Consider the following 17,368-nt stretch of genomic DNA (forward strand, 5'->3'; position numbering starts at 1 on the left):
GTTCATGGAGGATAGGGCTATCCATGGCTACTAGTCAAAATGAATACTAGTCATGATGCATACATATTCCCTGGGTACCCGGGGTTGGGTGAGAGGAAAATGTATGTAAGTCTATGTGGAAATATTACAAATATATTTTATTAGAAGCGCTATACAAATTTTAAAATTCTTTAAAAGCATTAAAATGGCACAATGGCCAAACTTAAGGTTGATATCTGTAACCACAAACCCATACGCGTTTCGGCCTCTAGGGCCTTCATCAGTGGTTAGTTAAAACCTTTTCTAAAATCTGCACACATATATAGAAATACAAAGATGTGAACCAATACAAATACAAAGTACAAACAGTTTAAAACCCAACCAAGTAAGTGAATATGTTGTAAAGTTTATTCTCAATTATTCAAACAACTGGTTTATTGGGTTTTTGTTGTAGTACTGGTTAGTATAAGTCTCTCGTATATTTTGTGTGCAGATATCAACCTGGTGAATATTCACCAGGAACATGCCTATTATACACACAGTGCTAGAAGTCTGAATAATTTATATCTTTATATATGTATGTGTAAAAGGAAGCATTGAGAGGGTTTTTTAATATAAAACTTTGGGTGTTCCAATTGCGTCTATTAAGTAGTCTCTACTAGAGAACAAGAATGAGATGTAATATTGGACTTGTCAAGAGCCTCATCCAGATCAAGAGTTTGCTGATTAACTTTCACTGTCATGCAGTCATAGTAGAAAGCAGTGACTGGATTTGAAGTGACAGGAACATCTGGAAATCCTCCCACGTAGGTCTTTACAGATGACTGCAAATAATGATCCAAGATGATCAGGTTCTCTTCTATCTGTGAATTGCTTAGCTCACCCTGTCCTGCAGTCCCATCCACACTGAGCAATATCTGACAATTGCTGATCGCAGTGTCGACCAAGTGCTCTTGTTTATCGCAAATATTTACTGCCAGTCTGTATGCCACTGTGTTCTCCACTGCCAGAACAATGAACTGTTGTTTAAGTTTTTTTTGTAGAATGATAATCAATAAGAGCAACTCAATAAGAGGGACTGTTGTTTCATTATTGATTAGGGTTGCCACCTCTAGGTTGGGAAATACCTGGAGTTTTTTTTTTGGGGGGGGTGCCTGAGGAGGGTGAGGTTTGGAGAGGGGAGAGACTTCAGTGCCATAGAGTCCAATTGCCAATGTGGCCTTTTTCTCTTTCACCTGGAGATCAGTTGTAACAGCAGGAGATCTCCAGCCACCACCTGAAGGTTGGCAACCCTATTGTTGACTAGGGCACAGAGTACTCCAGTATCTGTAGCTGGCCAAATCCAAATGTTTATTTTTACTTCCCATTTCTTCCTGGTTTCATTAATGTCAGGAGGTGGTGTGTAATTGACATTAAAGACGGCATAACCATTGCCAGGGTAGAAAGAGCCTCTTCCTGCTACTATGAAGCACTGCATCTTATTATTCAATCTCACTGTTTCTTGGATAGATGTTTCGTCACCACTCTGCCAGTTCCAGGCACGCATGCAGCCATCTATTCAAGGGCTAATTGGCTGTACAAGATGGTTGGTGTTAAAAGGAATGCCTACCACTGTTAGGTGTAGCTGATACAGTCCTTTGTCCAGAATAAACAGATATCCCTATTATATTAGGTGCGGTGGAACACAGGCAGGATGGTGCTGCTTCAGTCATCTTGTTTGTGGGCTTCTTAGAGGCACCTGGTTGGCCACTGTGTGAACAGACTGCTGGACTTGATGGGCCTTGGTCTGATCCAGCATTGCTTTTCTTGTGTTCTGATGTTCTTAACCCTTTCAGAGAACTCTGAAAGGTTTTTGACACAAGACTTCCATTTACAGAGAGCATGCTGATTCTTCTCCAATAGACCTTGTCCTCTATACACTTTTGTATTACTGTTTCAAGTATCGTAATATTTGGATTTGCAATGTTTTCATGTCTAATATGTTTTCATGTTTGCTTGAGTTGGGTCACTAGGTAGCATTGAAATGTTTTAAATAAAAATTATATATATATACAAGTGGGAGCTTGCAAGGATTTACGGGAGGCATTTCATTTTCCCCTCCACGACTATTTCCTCTTTGCCTTTCCTGAAAGCCCCCATAGCATCTCCCCTTTTCCTGCTTCTCTCCTTCTCATGTAACAGCAGCCTACCTTTATCTGCCCCTCTGACTTAAGCTTTCCCTCTTGCCCCCCAGAAGCTGCTACCTAGGAAAACTGTGGTCCAGTTGTGTGGTGCTGGCCACTGGGCCAGACCCACTTGCATGGTAGGGAATTAGGGTTGTCAGCTCCAGGTTGAGGAATACCTGGAGATTTGGGGGTGGAGCATGAGAAGGGTGGGGTTTGGAGAGGGGAGGAACTTCAATGCCATAGAGTCCAATTGTCAAAGGGGCGATTTTCCCCAGGTGAACTCTATCGCCTGGTGATGTGAACTCTATCGCCTGGAGATCAGTATAATAGCAGGAGATCTCCAGCCGTCACCTGGAGATTGGCAGCCCTATAGGGAACCCTCAAGGACTCATGGGGTGGCACCTCACTTTCCTCTGTATCCCCCTCCCCACACAATTTCCTCTTTCCCTACTCCTGGCAACCTCCATATCTTCTCCCTTTCCTCTGCCTCTTTTTCTCCTTCTCAGCCATTCACCAACCTACCCTCTTTCTGTTTCCCATCTTCAGATGTATTAATAATTTATTTACTTTATTTATACCCCATCTTTCTCCACAGTGGGGACCAAAGCATTTTTCTCTTTTCCTGTGAGGTAGGTTAGGCTGCACAATAGCCCTGCGAGGTAGGTTAGGCTGAAGAAGAATTAGAATTTGTTTTTATACTCCAATTTTCTCTACCTTTAAGGGGTCTCAAACTGGCTTAAAATAGCCTTCCTTTCCTCTCCCCACTACAGACACCATGTGAAGTAGGTAGGGGTGAGAAAGCTTGGAGACTAGGCCAACTATAACTAGGCCAAGGTCACCCAGCAGGCTTCATGCACAAGAGTGGGGAAACAAACCAGATTCTAGTCTGCTGCTCATGTGGAGGAGTGAGGAATCAAACCCGGTTCTCCAGATTAGAGTCCACCACACTTGACCACTACATCATGTATGTGACTGGTCCAAAATCACCCAGTGAGCTTCCACAGCAAAGTGGGGATTCAAACCTGTGTCTCCCAGATCCTACAGGGAAGCTCTGATTGCTATACCACACTGGCTTTCATAGGGTGGCTGCTGTTGAACAGTAGCAAGCAGCCAGGTTTAGTTGAGTCATGCAAGTCAGGCAGGGTTGCCAGACTCAAGGTGGTGGCTGGAGATCTCCTGGGATTACAACTTATCTCCAGGTGACAGAGATCAGTTCATCTGGAGAAAATGCTTTGGAAGGTGGACTCTATGGCATTATACCCCATTGAAATCCCACTTCCTCCTAAATCCCACCCTCTTCAGGCTCACCCCCAAAATCTCCAGGTATTTCCCAACCTGAAACTGGCACCTCTAAAGTCAGGTGGTATCAAGTCACCCAGAGGTTGCTTCACGGCTTGCCAACCTCCAGGTGGGACCTGATGATCTATCAAAATTGCAACTGATCTCCTGAAGACAGAGATCGGTCTCCGTGAAGAAAGTGACTGCTTTGGAATGTGAACTCTATAGCATTATACCATGCTGAGGCCTCTTCCCTCCCAAACCCTGCCCTCCTCAGACTTCACCACAAAATCTCCAGGAATTTCCCAACATGAAACTGGCAGCTCTAGGCCTGGCCATAATGAATCCTCCATCAAAGGCCAAAAATAGGCCTGGAAAGGGCTATGCCCCTTTCACTTCCTTTTACTGAAAGAACAAAACCTGGAATATGTGGTTGCCTAGCAACGCCCACTGAAGACATTGACTGCTTAAAGCTACAGGTGTTCCTTTTATCAGTTTTGAGTTTTTAAACGCCATAATGTATTTTTTTTTTTGTAGATTTCACATTTTTCTACAAACCTGGGGCCCTTTTCAGGTTTGTAAAAAGATCTATCTTGCCTGTTCACAGCTCCAGTCACTGGATTTAGGTAGCCTTAGATTTGGCTAACTTGGCAATTTCCCACTTAAGTTGAATCGTTTTGTTGTCTTCTCTTGGTCATGGTTCCCACTTCATCTATTCCGGGATATCCAGATGTCCATATATGCTATTTGCTTCTGTAAGCTTCTTCTTGTCAGTAGAAGGGCAGAAGCACAAGCGATTGCCCAGCTAAGCTTCCTATTGTGTTCTGCCACCACTGTTTTCATGACTTGCAATCAACAACAGAGAACAGCATCAGCAAGTCACTTTATCTTTTGAACTTTTTTTGTTGGAGGACCAAAATCTCATGCTCCAGCAGAAATTAAGATAGGTAAATAATTATTTTCACTTAGATTTTAATGCTTCCTGCCCTCTACAAATATTATTATGTGTACTGCAAGTAACATGCATAGAAAGGAAGTGAACAAGCATGCTGGCCTTATTCTGTAGCTAAGGGTAATTGCTAAACCATGAGTATGGTATCTGTGTTCATGCAAAATGTATGTGTGCATGTTTTATCTCTGTAACTGGGAACATTGTTTTTTCGATTGTTTCTGATCACAGGGATAGAGCCTATGCATTGTGTACATGTAGACACTATGTAGACATACTTTGTGTACATGTAGACACTATGCTCACAGCATATAATCATAGAGTTGGAAGGGACCACCAGGGTCATCTAGTCCAACCCTCCACACAATGCACAACTACTTCCCCCCACACCCCCATTGACCTCTACTCCATGCCTAGAAGATGGCAAAATAAATCCACCAGGATCCCTGGCCAATCTGGCCTGGAGGAAAACTGTTTCCTGACCCCAAAGTGGTGATCGGCATTTCCCTGGGCATGTAAGAAAGGGCCATGAGAGCTAAAGACTGTTGCAACTCTCCCTGCCCTCCCTGTTGTACTTAGGCAGGTGTAAGACATCAGCATGATTGTGCCCACTCCTCTTCTTTGATCTTTGCTTTAAATGTACATAATGTTATCTGCAGAGTGCTCCCCAAACATCTTATCCCATAGAATTTAATCTTAGGGAGAGGCAGGGATCAATGATTATTTCAAAAATACTAATATCACAATGTGGGAAAGCATTTATGTAATGACACATGAAAGTAAACATTCATTCTGCTGTGGGGATTTGGTCAAAGTGACCGTAAATGTAGGGCAATAGTTGGTGAGAACAATTACTCTGGATTTCTTCACATTGTACATCCATATGATGATCAGTAACCAATGCTCAAAACTACAACGAAGAAACCAGATTCATCATTTCTACTTCTAAATTGTTCTGCTTTCCTGGAACAAAGTAAATAAGGGGGGGAAATCTTTGCAAAAAGAGTCCCAACCTTTCAGCTTTTAGCCATCAATTGGGTTTTATTTTAATTGCTTCATTAAAATATTTCAGAGTCCATCTGAAAACCTCATCTGTTCATCCTTAAAATATCTTTAATCAAAAACAGCTTAATTTCCCTTCTGATGCCATGCCTTGAGAATGAATTATGTAAATTGAAGAGAGAGAAAATAATTGGTTGCCAAACTTGAAACTGGTGGGAATATGTAGAGAATAACAGCTGAGGGGTGTTAAACAACTGGAATTGAGAGGATACAGTGAGGTATAAGAAGGGAAAAGCCCACTTTCTGGGGGGGGGTTAAGAAAGGCTTGCCATTTTAAAAATATTGGTTCCACTGTAAAATTAAAGGAAGAAAGTTTAGGACATTTTACTTAAGGGTTTATGCAGAAATCTGTTTGTATTTAATTAAAACATACATATATGATGTTTAATAATGTTGAAATATTTTTCTTACTAGGAAAAAAAGTAATCAATGGAAGCAAATATTTTATTTAAATTGGTCTTAGGAAAATATCAAGCATATGCTTAGATGGTATAATTTAATACATCGAAGTGTATGATATTCAAAGTTTGTTGCTAAACAATCCACTGATGAATTGTCTAATTTTGTAATGCTTGTGCATTTACCGTGCAGTCCCAAGGGGGGCCCGAGTCACTTGTTAGATTGAGATCCTCTAACCTGATTAAAGAGAATAGTTCTTAGCTTGCATTAGAAGAAAACTTAGAAATCTGAATGCATCAGCTAAAAATTCATTTTGAATGGAAAATCAATTTACACTAAGGAAGTCTGAGACCATAACAATGTTACCAAAGAGTTATTTAAAACCAGCATGTTTTTTGCTGTACTTGCAAAGAAAAAATTCTGCTATGTAAACACAATACCATGCCTGATAAAATCTCCCCCCCCCTCAGGTAGTTTGAAAAAAAAAAAAACATTTCTTTGAAAGCCAAGTGTCAATCTAAGGTCTTCATTCTGCAAACTTGCACTATTTTCATTTTGCTCAAATCTTATCCGGGAGACTTCCCAGCTCCATGAGTGTAGCAGTATTTTACATTCAAATTGAGAAGACTGTTCCTTTAGACTGTTTTGTGTTTGCTTTGTTTTTTGCTGGTGAGGGGAGGGAGCTCAGCAAGGATGTAATTCCATAGAGTTCATCCTCATACCCCCCCCCCCCGAAGCTGCCAGTTTCTCCATGACAGCTGATCAGTTATAATTCTTGGAGAACTCCAGGCCTCACCTAGAAGTTGCCAACCCTACAATCAGACTATCAACTCTTTTCAATTGCAGAGCAGATTACATAGCACACGTAGTTTCTGTATACCCCAAAAGTGACATAGCTGCTATAGATTATAACTGCTATAATCCAGGTGATAATCCTAGCACATTTGATCAAGCATAGCAGAGAAGCCAAATTGTTCCCTTCCTCTTAAGGCCTCAATATTTTACCAAAGAGGGATCAAATTTGCATTTCAGACACAAGTTTAAAAAAAAACTAACAAAAAAAAAAAAAAAAGACACAAGTTTACTAACGTTAGCAAAGTGTTGTCTTTAGTTTCATGTAAAGAGCTTCCTAAGAGATGGCTTCAATCTTCAGCAGATGCCAGAAATAAAAAAAGCTAGCCGGGTAGTTTTCTGCATGGGGGATTTCACCTTTCTTCTCCAGATACCACTACAAAAGAATTATACTGCTTTTTTGTGTGAATAAAGTGATACAACAGAATTGTAAACATTCAACCTATATCTGTTTATGCCTTTCTGCTGTAGGCTTCAAATTTTCCTTTTTATTTCTTTTTCCTGCCTCTTAAATCTGATTTACAGGGATAGTAGCTGCAGTTGTGGGGAAACCTGGGTACTCAGAACCTAGTCCAGGTCACAGGCTGTTTCTAGAAGGAAGGTGAGGAAAAGACTCATGTAGATTTACCAACCCCCAGGATTTTAGCATGATACAATGTTGAGCTGTTTTGTATTTTAAGATGCAAAAGTTTAAACATTAAAGAATTCGTTTCATTTCCTACATCTTTCTTTTTGCACATCTTCCATGGCCCAAATGGGGACTTTATCAGCTGGCTATGCATACATTAAGCATGTATCACTTTATTTCCATGCCAGAAAAAGGTTAATCTTCTAAATATGTGTGGGCTAACAAGTGAAACATACTGTGTTTTAGAATAAATGAATAAACATTAAAAGAGCAGATGAAGGGCCAATAAAAGTAGGGCATCCCTAAGTTCAAACCATAAGCCGCCTTAGTTGTAAGCTACTTTGGATCCCCTCAGGGAGAAGTTGGGGTATAAATATTTAAATAATTAAAATAAACAGCCACACGGCAGCATAAGCATTGTGTTGGTTTCCATGGAAATTTAATTTCTCCAAGCTATATGTTATCACACCCCCCCCCCAAAGAACAAAACTTAATGTTTTAGGTGTCTAAGGGTATTTGTTCTCTTTGAAACGTGTGAAGACGTTAACATAATTTCTTGGTTTCAGCCCTGTCTTGTAAGCAGTGCCTTTAGCTATGGTCATTTTTAAATACCTAATCTTTAGAAAATATTGTTTACAGTTGTAAAAAGACATCCCAATCCCAATTACAGCTGGTTACATAGAACAGTTGGCATGTATGGAATATCCAGGCTACAGTGGGTGATAGCAATTGAACTCTTGTTAAAAATATATTGGTTTCTTTAAGAACTGGGTATTCATAGTCCTGATCCAAATTCATCGACCTTCTATTCCATTGTCCCACTAAGACGTATGTAATACAGACCCTTCAAAGCACACTGACCTGCAAAATCAATGTATACACAATGTGGTAGAGATCCCTCTAGAATTTCCTTGAGAGTCCATGTAGTATATATGTACATGCTGTTAAGTCACAACCTATTTATGGCAACCCCAGCAAGGGGCTTTCAAGGCAAGTGAGAAGCAGGGGTGGTATGCCATTGCCTTCCTCGGCAGAGCCTTCCTTGGTGGTCTCCCCTCCAATTATTGATCCTACGTATCTTCCAAGACCTGACAAGATCAGGCTATACTATGCTGCCTTCCTTCCACTCACATAGTAGGTGATGTGAAAGACCTTGCCTGAGACCCCAGAGAGCCGCTGCCAATCTGAGTAGACAATACTGACCGTGATGGTCCAATGACTCAGTATATGGCAGCTCCATTGCCCATTTACCATGGCCCATTCTGTTCTATAGGAGTGGGGCCATGCCTTGGTATGCAGAAGGCCAAATGATGAGTATTTATGGGATTTTAGAAATGCAATAATAAACACAAAACAAATAGATAAGCACTCATAATAACTATGTAGAACTCTCCACACCCCATTCATGCCGAATATCTATTTTATTCCATGACTGTTCACCATCATAATCTCTTATTGTACACAAATATTGTGATCCCCCTATGGTTCAGCTGTCACTATCCAGCCTCCAAACAGCAATACAGCCCTCATTAATTCTCTAGTCTGGAGTAACTCTGCACAGGATTGCTATATAAGGTACTTATTCAAGGTATTCAGAGATAGGGTTGCCAACTAGCCTGGAGAAAAATATCTTAAACCGTTAATAGAGGTTTAATGTATAGTAATGGGCAGCTGAAACTTTTCATGGTATACAGGTTAATATCATCACCTGCTAGATAATATCTCATTACACCTATATTCAAGGGACAGGACACTGTTTCTCCAGGCAGCAACCCTAAAGCAAGTTGATTCTTTGAACAGTCATACATGCCCATATGAGGAGGTCTGTGTCTCTATATGGGAAACAGTGCCCCTCCATTAGAACCACACACATTTCCAAAAGATTTTCCATCTTGAAATAATCTAACAGCCAAATCCTTACTCTGTAGGATGGCTTGCTGATTTCAATCCCAAATAAGCATCACAAAATTTTGGCATGAAGTCCCAATGTGAGAGACTAATCAATAATGAAGTGCAGTGCCAGAAAATTATGTGTCTGACAGCCAGGTTTCTACTCCTTTAAGAATTACCTACATCAGCAGCTAAGGGAACAAGCCTAAGCAGGTCTCCTTAGAAGGAATTCCCATTTTATTCAGTAGGGCTTACTCTCTGAAAATAGTTGTTAGACTGCACCCTAAGACTGCGATGAGTCTCTGGTTAACATACAACATAGGAACCAGTTTGACTCGAGCAGTTTCAGGTCACTTGCAAACTCCTGTTGTTAGATTCTAAACAATTCTGAAAGTTTTAAGGTCTTTTGGTAGAAAATATGGACAATGACTTGTTCTTCTTTACAGGAACACATGTAGGGAAGAAATCAGTGTGATACATCAAAATATTCAAATTTATAACCAAAGTTTAAGAAGAAGATTTATTATTTCAGTCAATTTATAATATTTTGAGGATCAATGAAATGATGTTAATTGTAGAAGATATTACTTAGATTTACAGTTGAACATTATTCATGAAGAAATTAATTAAACAAGGCTGGCTAAGGCTCAGTACATGAGCTGCAATATGTTATTTCTTTATTTACTTCATTTATAGCCCACCTTCCCCCCGAAGCAGTTTATTTCATTCTCCCCTGCTCTATTTTACTCTCACAGCAACCCTGTAAGGTAGACTAATCTGAGAGTGTGTGACTGGCTCAAGGTCACCCAGCAAGCTTCCATGGCAGAGTCGAACCTCTAACCCAGGGGTGTCAAACTCAGTTGTTACAAGGGCCAGATATGACATAAATGTCACTTGGTCAGGTCGGGCCAGGCCATGACTCGCCAGCCCAGATCCAGAGTGTAGGTGATTGCCTTTTCAGCTTTGGCTTCCCCCAGGCTTTTCCCTATTGGAATTTCAATCAGACACTGCACAGAACTATTGGGGTTGGGCACCCAAACACTGCTGAAGGTAGGGGATCCATGCTATGGGGTTCATGCAAGTCCCTTGAAGCTACCCTGAAAATTTGGGAACTCTACCTCCAAAAACGTCCCCACAGGAGCTTCAATTTTTTTTTCACATTGACTATAATGGGCCTGAATTTTTTCAGTTAAATCAGAAATAAGCTGAATACCAATATTTACTGGTATGAATATTCAGCTTATTTTGGGTTTACTGAAAAAAATGTACCCAATAAACCCAAACCCGAAATTTACCGAATTTTTATTTTTTGCACAACCCTAGTTCGGTGTATCCAAATGCACAGTCTTAGTTCCCAGTGCTGTCCAGGTGATACTAGTGTCATGCACAGGTCTGTATGCCAAACAATAGTAACTTCTCAGTGCTCAGGAACTGCTACCTAGCAATTATGGCCATGGCTCTGCACTTGCCACTTCTGCTCAGCTCTTTGGAGTTGGCACAGGTGCTGGGATAGCTGAAGAAAACCTTTCAAAATGTAGTTGCCTTGTATTTAGTGGGCAGTGACTGTTTTCTATTGCATTTAATGGAATTCCAAATCTTTGGAAATTCCAGATTTTTAAAAATCATGTCCAAATTTTGGTGACAGCATGTATCCTTGTGGATGGTGGCCTCTCCTTTGCTAGAGGTCTGCAAGCAGAAACCTTATCTGCCAGGAATGCTCTAGCTCTAGATTTCCTATAATGAGTGAAAGGGTGGACTAGGTGGCCCCTTCCATCTCTAGGATAGCTCTGAGTCTCATTTGATCAAGTATTGAAGCGCCATTAACTTTGGAGTGTACTTCATACTGACACACAGAAGGGAGTCACAAAGTTTGTATTTTCTTTTTATAGATAAGTGTAAAAAAAACTGCTAATGAAAATTAGAATTAGCTGATGGGTGCTAACAACCTTCACCCCATGTATGCATAGTGTTTAGCACCTAAATAAGTCCTGCACAGATGTGTTTTGCCTTCAAGTCACCAAAATAAAAACTAAGCATTAGCTTAAACATGAACGAAAGCAAGTGCATATCACTAACTATTGTCAGATGCAGTTCTATTCCTGGAGCAATTTTAAAAGCTATAAAACTGGAGCGTAGTGTAAATAGGATCCTCTTTCTTTCTCCAAAGTGATCCTTCTTTCCTCCTTTCTCTTTTCCCTTTCTTGTGTTAACCACAAATCCCTGCAAACCATGACTATAACAATGAAAGTCATGATTAATTAAGAAAAATCCTCATAACCATGGTTTGAATTGGTGCACATGTAATGTTAAACCACTGTTAACATTAAGAAGGGAAGGGAGAAGCAAATTCACTCTAGAAAGGGGAGGATCAAGGCTAAATGCATATTGATGAGGGAGGCTTCCAGTCCATAGGGAGCAAACATTATTTAGTTCCTTGGCCTTGGCTCACCAACAGGTACCCTGATTTAGTTGTAATAAACAAGCACTGACAGCCTTTCTGATTTCACTGGTGTCCCCCAACTGCCAGCCAGGGCATAGCTGAATTTAGCATAGTGTTGCTATATGGTTTTATTGCAAAGGCTAAATCTTTTTAGAAATGCTTTGTGGACACTGCGCTGCTCCCAGTTGATGGTAGTATTGATTTCAATACTACACCCTTTGTAGTCTTCAATTAACACCACAGCATATCAAGTGCTTTAGCTCTATCATGGACTTTTGAAACTGAGGGAACAGTAGAAGTGTATAGTGCATAAAATGTTTGTATTTTCCTTGATTTTTCACTCATCCCATCTTGAAGATCAGGATAAATCTCTTTTCAAGGACTCACATGAAATGGGGAGGTCTGAGAAGGGAACTTCTCTCCATCACATGCCATTTTAAAGGAAACAGGGCAATACAATTAAGGATGCACTATAAGAAATAATTCTGTGCACTCAGGGAAATGGAAAAGTTGACCCTTTTCAGCTCTGGCTTCTATGAAAAAAGACAGTCACAACAGCTTTGAATTAAAAGAAAATGAAGTATGAGAACATGTGAGAAATTGCATTATCATTGTATTTGATTTTGCAGATAAAACATAGCATTTCTAATGCATGCACTTTCTTTAAATCTTTCAAATTGAAAGTGAAATAGATATGTTTTGCAGGCTTCATATGGAGTAAAAATGCTAAGTAAGTTACAAATATACAGGAGTGATCTCTTAGAAATTATCTTTCTGCTTCCATACTTTTTTATTATGTTTTGTTCTGCTCTTTTCCTTTTCAGCACAGCATACATGTTCCACTTCCCCGTTTAATCTTCAAAACATTAAACTAGTTAAGTCTGAAAGGGAAAGAAAAGGTTTCTGGGCCAAAGTCACGCAGTGAGTTTTGTGGCTGAGCTAGGGTTGCCAGGTCCCTCTTCACCATTTTCTCCAGGTGAACTGATCTCTACTGGCTGGAGATGAGTAGTCATAGCATGAGATCTCCAGCTAGTACCTGGAGGTTGGCAACCCTAAGTTAAGCAGTAATGTGAACTAGGAACTTTCTGTTCCAACACTCTAGCCCACTGATCCCAAGTGCAGTGGTGCCCATGGATGTGTTTCTTGGTGCCTACATGCTCTTATCCCAAAGCATATCCTCATTAAAACAAAATGTCTGCCTTTCATGCACTTCAGTGGATTAGGAAACACTTCAGAAGAGCCTAGGAGGCACCTTTGAGTCTAGAGGGAGCACTCATTTGGGAAGAGCTGCTTCCATGATGACAAGATGCTTGACTTGGAAACCTGCAACATTTTGAGACTGGACCCAGCCACCATGGCACCCATTTTTTGAGTGGACCAACCCACCCTATGGAAGCCAATTTCTTGTGGTGCCCACTACCTGTTTTCAAAATTCCAAATGTGCCCACAGGTTCAACAAGGTTGGGTACTCTTGCACCATTGGATCATATACTGCAGACATATTTCTTCTTGCAGCACTCTTGAAATAACAGAAACGCTTACTATCAGCTCTACTTTTTGGAAGGGAAAAGTCCCATAATTATTGTGTAGAAGAAACCTTATAACCAATATCCCCCCCAAATGTATCAATTTTAAATTCTAATTTGTGATAAATTTGTAAGTTGATGTCTCAGGTAGAAGCAGGGGTTTTGCTGCTAGTGAAATAGCCCAGTAAAACCCAGGGGTTACAGGTGTACATTGCCTCACCCGCAGTGGGTAACCCCAAGACCAAAATTCATTAAAATCAAAAGGGACATGCCACTTCCACAGAGGTTTCCCGGACAAAAAATAAATGTTCAAAATGCATTTTTAAAAGAAACCTGTGAAACTCCTCCATGGAGTTACATGAAGCTACGTCAGCTATTTAGCTGGTGTAGCAATGCTGCAGCATACAGTGGTGTTCCCAGGCCGAAAGGGTTTTGGAAGCTGATTAGTGTCAGCTCTGCCCCTGGGAACGCCCCAGGAACACACACACCCCACGCACCAGCATGGGCACCCACTTCCAAGTTTTTGCCGCCCCCATGGCAGCACCAGCAGCCGAGGCCCACGCTACCACATGACTCTGCAGTGCTGGTCTCAGTGCCCCATGCCAGCGTCCATGCCCCTTTAACATGGCACAAAGTAGCACAGATGCCGGTGCTGGGTTACACCAGCTGCTATGGTGCTTGCCCCCTCTTCAGGATTGCATGGTTAGCCTACTGACTTAGAAGGGTGTAACTCTGTTTGCGTGTGGGAAGTGCCATCAAGTTACAGCTGACTCATGGTAACCCCAGCAAGGGGCTTCCAAGGCAGGTGAGAAGCAGAGACGGTTTGCCATTGCCTTTTCTGCAGAGTCGTCCTTGATGGTCAGCCTTTGAAGTACCGATCCTGCTTAGCTTCTGAGATCTAACAACGTCAGGCTACACCATGCTGCCTTCACACCCGTAACTCTGCTTAGGTGTGTATTATTAATATTTTACTCTATACTTCAGTGTTTCAAACACTCATTTGGCATTACTGAGTCTCCTTTTCGTAATAAGTGATACAAACAAAGTAAATAATGCTAAGGATATAACTTCAGGGGGGGGGGAAGCAGTAAAAGAGTAAGTTAAGAGTTTTCAATGAAACCTCCTTTTCCATTCCCACAGGACAATTCTCTTCTAAAAGCAGCCTATTCTGGGAAATGTCCTACAAAGCCATTGACTGGATTTATTATGCCTTGCGCAAAACACCATGATGTTCTTTTCCCTGCTGGAAATATTGTTATTCTTCTAGTTCATATAGGATTTTTGAAGTATTGCAGGCCATAAAGAAACTTTACTTCCCATTCCCAATACATAACTTAATGAAAAGAGACTATCAAGAAACAAGAAGAATACCTTATGAGGAAAATAAATGTTCTAGTCCAAGAAGAAATAATTTTAGAGACAAATATATAGACAGAAATTTACCATCAATACTCATCAGTCTCCAAACAAAATATATGCATTAGGAAGATAGACAGTATCTTTAGGATTGTGTTATACTTTTTGTATGGGTTAAAGGATTCAAGAACAATAGGATAGAACTGTAGTCTAGATCTATGAGTCATTGAAGCAGCAGTGGTGGTTTCAATACAAGGGTTCCCTCTGCATGTGTAAAAGTTTTATTTGTATGTCAATACTGGGCCCAACCTCAGGTCCTCACCAGGACAGGCAACAGCCTTGAAAGGCCAAGACAAGATTGCTGCCCATACCACAGCGCAACTTTATAACAGGGTGGGGCAGAGACACCAGTTTATTTTACCTGATTGTGTGGAATCCTTGGGGTTTACAGGTCTATAAGAACAATGGAGAACAGAACAAATGTCTGTCTAAACCCTTGTAAAGCTTTCAGATATGAAATTCTTGGAGATTTTGGGATACAGCCTGAGGAGGGTGGAGTTTGGGTAAGGATGGAGCCTCACATAAGGAGCAATGGGGGTGGAGATATGATGTGCATGTGATGTTGTCAGTGTCACCAAAGGGTAATTCCTAGAGCTACCTATGATGGAGGGAGTTATATTTTGAATAAAAAGATGGTCAGAAATATTTGGCACTCGAGGGGCTTTTTGAAACACAGCTTAAAAACAGTTTTATTTTTCTCTTTTTGTGGGATTTAAAAGTCAGGTAGCAAATCTTCAATAACAGTAATGTAGATTGTAACAGGATAACAGAATTGAGAAGTTTGAGATCAAGGTGGTTCCCATATAAGTGTTAAAACCTTTATTTTCTACTGAGAGTGTTTTCTCTTGGCAGTCACTGGTTTTGTTTCTTAAACTTAAGCTTCTTTCTTTTTCACAGTGGCTCTTTAGTTATAGGATTATTCACAGTGGGTAGCCGTGTTAGTCTGTCTGCAGTAGTAGAAAAGGGCAAGAGTCCAGTAGCACCTTAAAGACTAACAAAAATATTTTCTGGTAGGGTATGAGCTTTCGTGAAACACAGCTCACTTCTTCAGATACAGCTAGAATGTGAATCCAGCTGTCTTTAAGTAGAGGAGATTGAATTCAGGCAAGCATTAGTATGTAAATGTTAACAGTATGTAAATGTAAATAGCAGGCTTGACGGGATTAGGTGTGGTATGCAGAAGAGTCTGTGATGTCCAGGGGAGAGATGGGTGTGGAGAAATCAGCATTGGTAATGACATCACAGACTCTTCTGCATACCACACCTAATCCCATCACGCCTGCTATTCACATTTACATACTGTTAACATTTACATACTAATGCTTGTCTGAATTCAATCTCCTCTACTTAAAGACAGCTGGATTCACATTCTAGCTGTATCTGAAGAAGTGAGCTGTGGCTCACGAAAGCTCATACCCTACCAGAAAATATTTTTGTTAGTCTTTAAGGTGCTACTGGACTCTTGCCCTTTTCTAGTTGTAGGAGTTAGGAACGTTAACACACTTCCCCAGTTTCTCTCTCAAACTGGCCTGGGATCACAAGAATTATTTCCCATTAAACTCTTAGTAATCATTCTATAAACCTTACAGCTATTTTCTCTAGCCAACAGGTTATGGATCCTGTCCTGGTCCAAAAACCCAAAATGTGTTCCTTTTCATTCCTGAGGAGAATCCTCCACCAGATATCTTACAGCTCACACCATTGTTTCCGAGCTCTGTCTGTTAGCTTCTCTTTCCGTCAACTGTCAGTTCTTAACTGTCAGAACTCTTCAACTGCCATTCTCAGAATTCTATTTGAACTCCCTGTCAATCATGGGAGTTCTATGACCAGGGCAAATCTTTAGAACGCAGCTGTCCATCACACTACCCTATGTCACCTCCCAGTTTACTAGGGCTTCCAGCTTCACATTGGGAAATACCTGGAGATTTTGGGGGTGGAGCCTGAGGAGGGCAGGGTTTGGGGAGGATAAAGACTTCAATGGGGTATAATGCCATAGAGTCCACCCTCCAAAGTGGCAATTTCCTCCATGTGAACTGATCTCTGTCACCTGGAGATCAGTTGTAATATCAGGAGATCTCCAGATACCACCTGGAGGTTGGCAACCCTACAGTTTACCCAGAAATGATGTAGTGGGAGGCCACAATAGCAGGAGGTCTGGCAAGCCTAGGCTTCAGTGAGAGTACAATACCAAAGAGTCCACCCTCCAAAGCAGCCATTTTCTCCAGTGCAATTGATCCCTGTAGTCTGGAGATCGATTATAATCTCAGAAGATCTTCAGACCCCACTTATAGTTCTCTATATTGGGTTGGATCCAGACAGAATTGGAAATTTCCACCAATTCCACCTTTCTGCTGCAGACTCCCGTTAGGTCATTTGTTGGGGTCTCCTGTTCCCCAGTAACAGCATTTTGTGAAGAGATTTCAGGCTGCAGTGGGAGGAGGCAGGAAAGTTCCATTCTGCTAATGGAAAATTCAGTCTCGACCCAACCCATTGTTTTTATATTAGTTTGTGACTCTGGTTTGATTTTTTTTAAAAGCAAAAAACAATAACCATGTCTCCTTGGAGGCAGTCGGCTGGATAGGGGATTGTACCCAGTAGAGGATGTTGCTTTCAGTATTTTTGAAAAAATACAATTAATAGTACATTCTTGATTTAAAAAAACCCAACAACTGTAAGGGGGAATTTTATTATTCAACATATACTGTTTTGGGGATGGGGAGCTGAAGTATATAATACTCTTTTTCTTAATATTTCATTAGATTTCATTTCACATACGACAACAAC

The 17,368-nt window shown here is 40.8% G+C and overlaps 1 pseudogene; it reads right to left on the minus strand.

Moving 5' to 3' along the window:
- Nucleotides 1–623: 623 nt before the first annotated feature.
- LOC130476993 (growth arrest-specific protein 6-like) overlaps nt 624–17,368 on the minus strand; it is an 89,345-nt pseudogene continuing 72,600 nt past the window's right edge.

Source organism: Euleptes europaea, chromosome 4, assembly GCF_029931775.1.
Source record: "Euleptes europaea isolate rEulEur1 chromosome 4, rEulEur1.hap1, whole genome shotgun sequence".
In the NCBI taxonomy this organism is placed as follows: Eukaryota; Metazoa; Chordata; class Lepidosauria; order Squamata; family Sphaerodactylidae; genus Euleptes; species Euleptes europaea.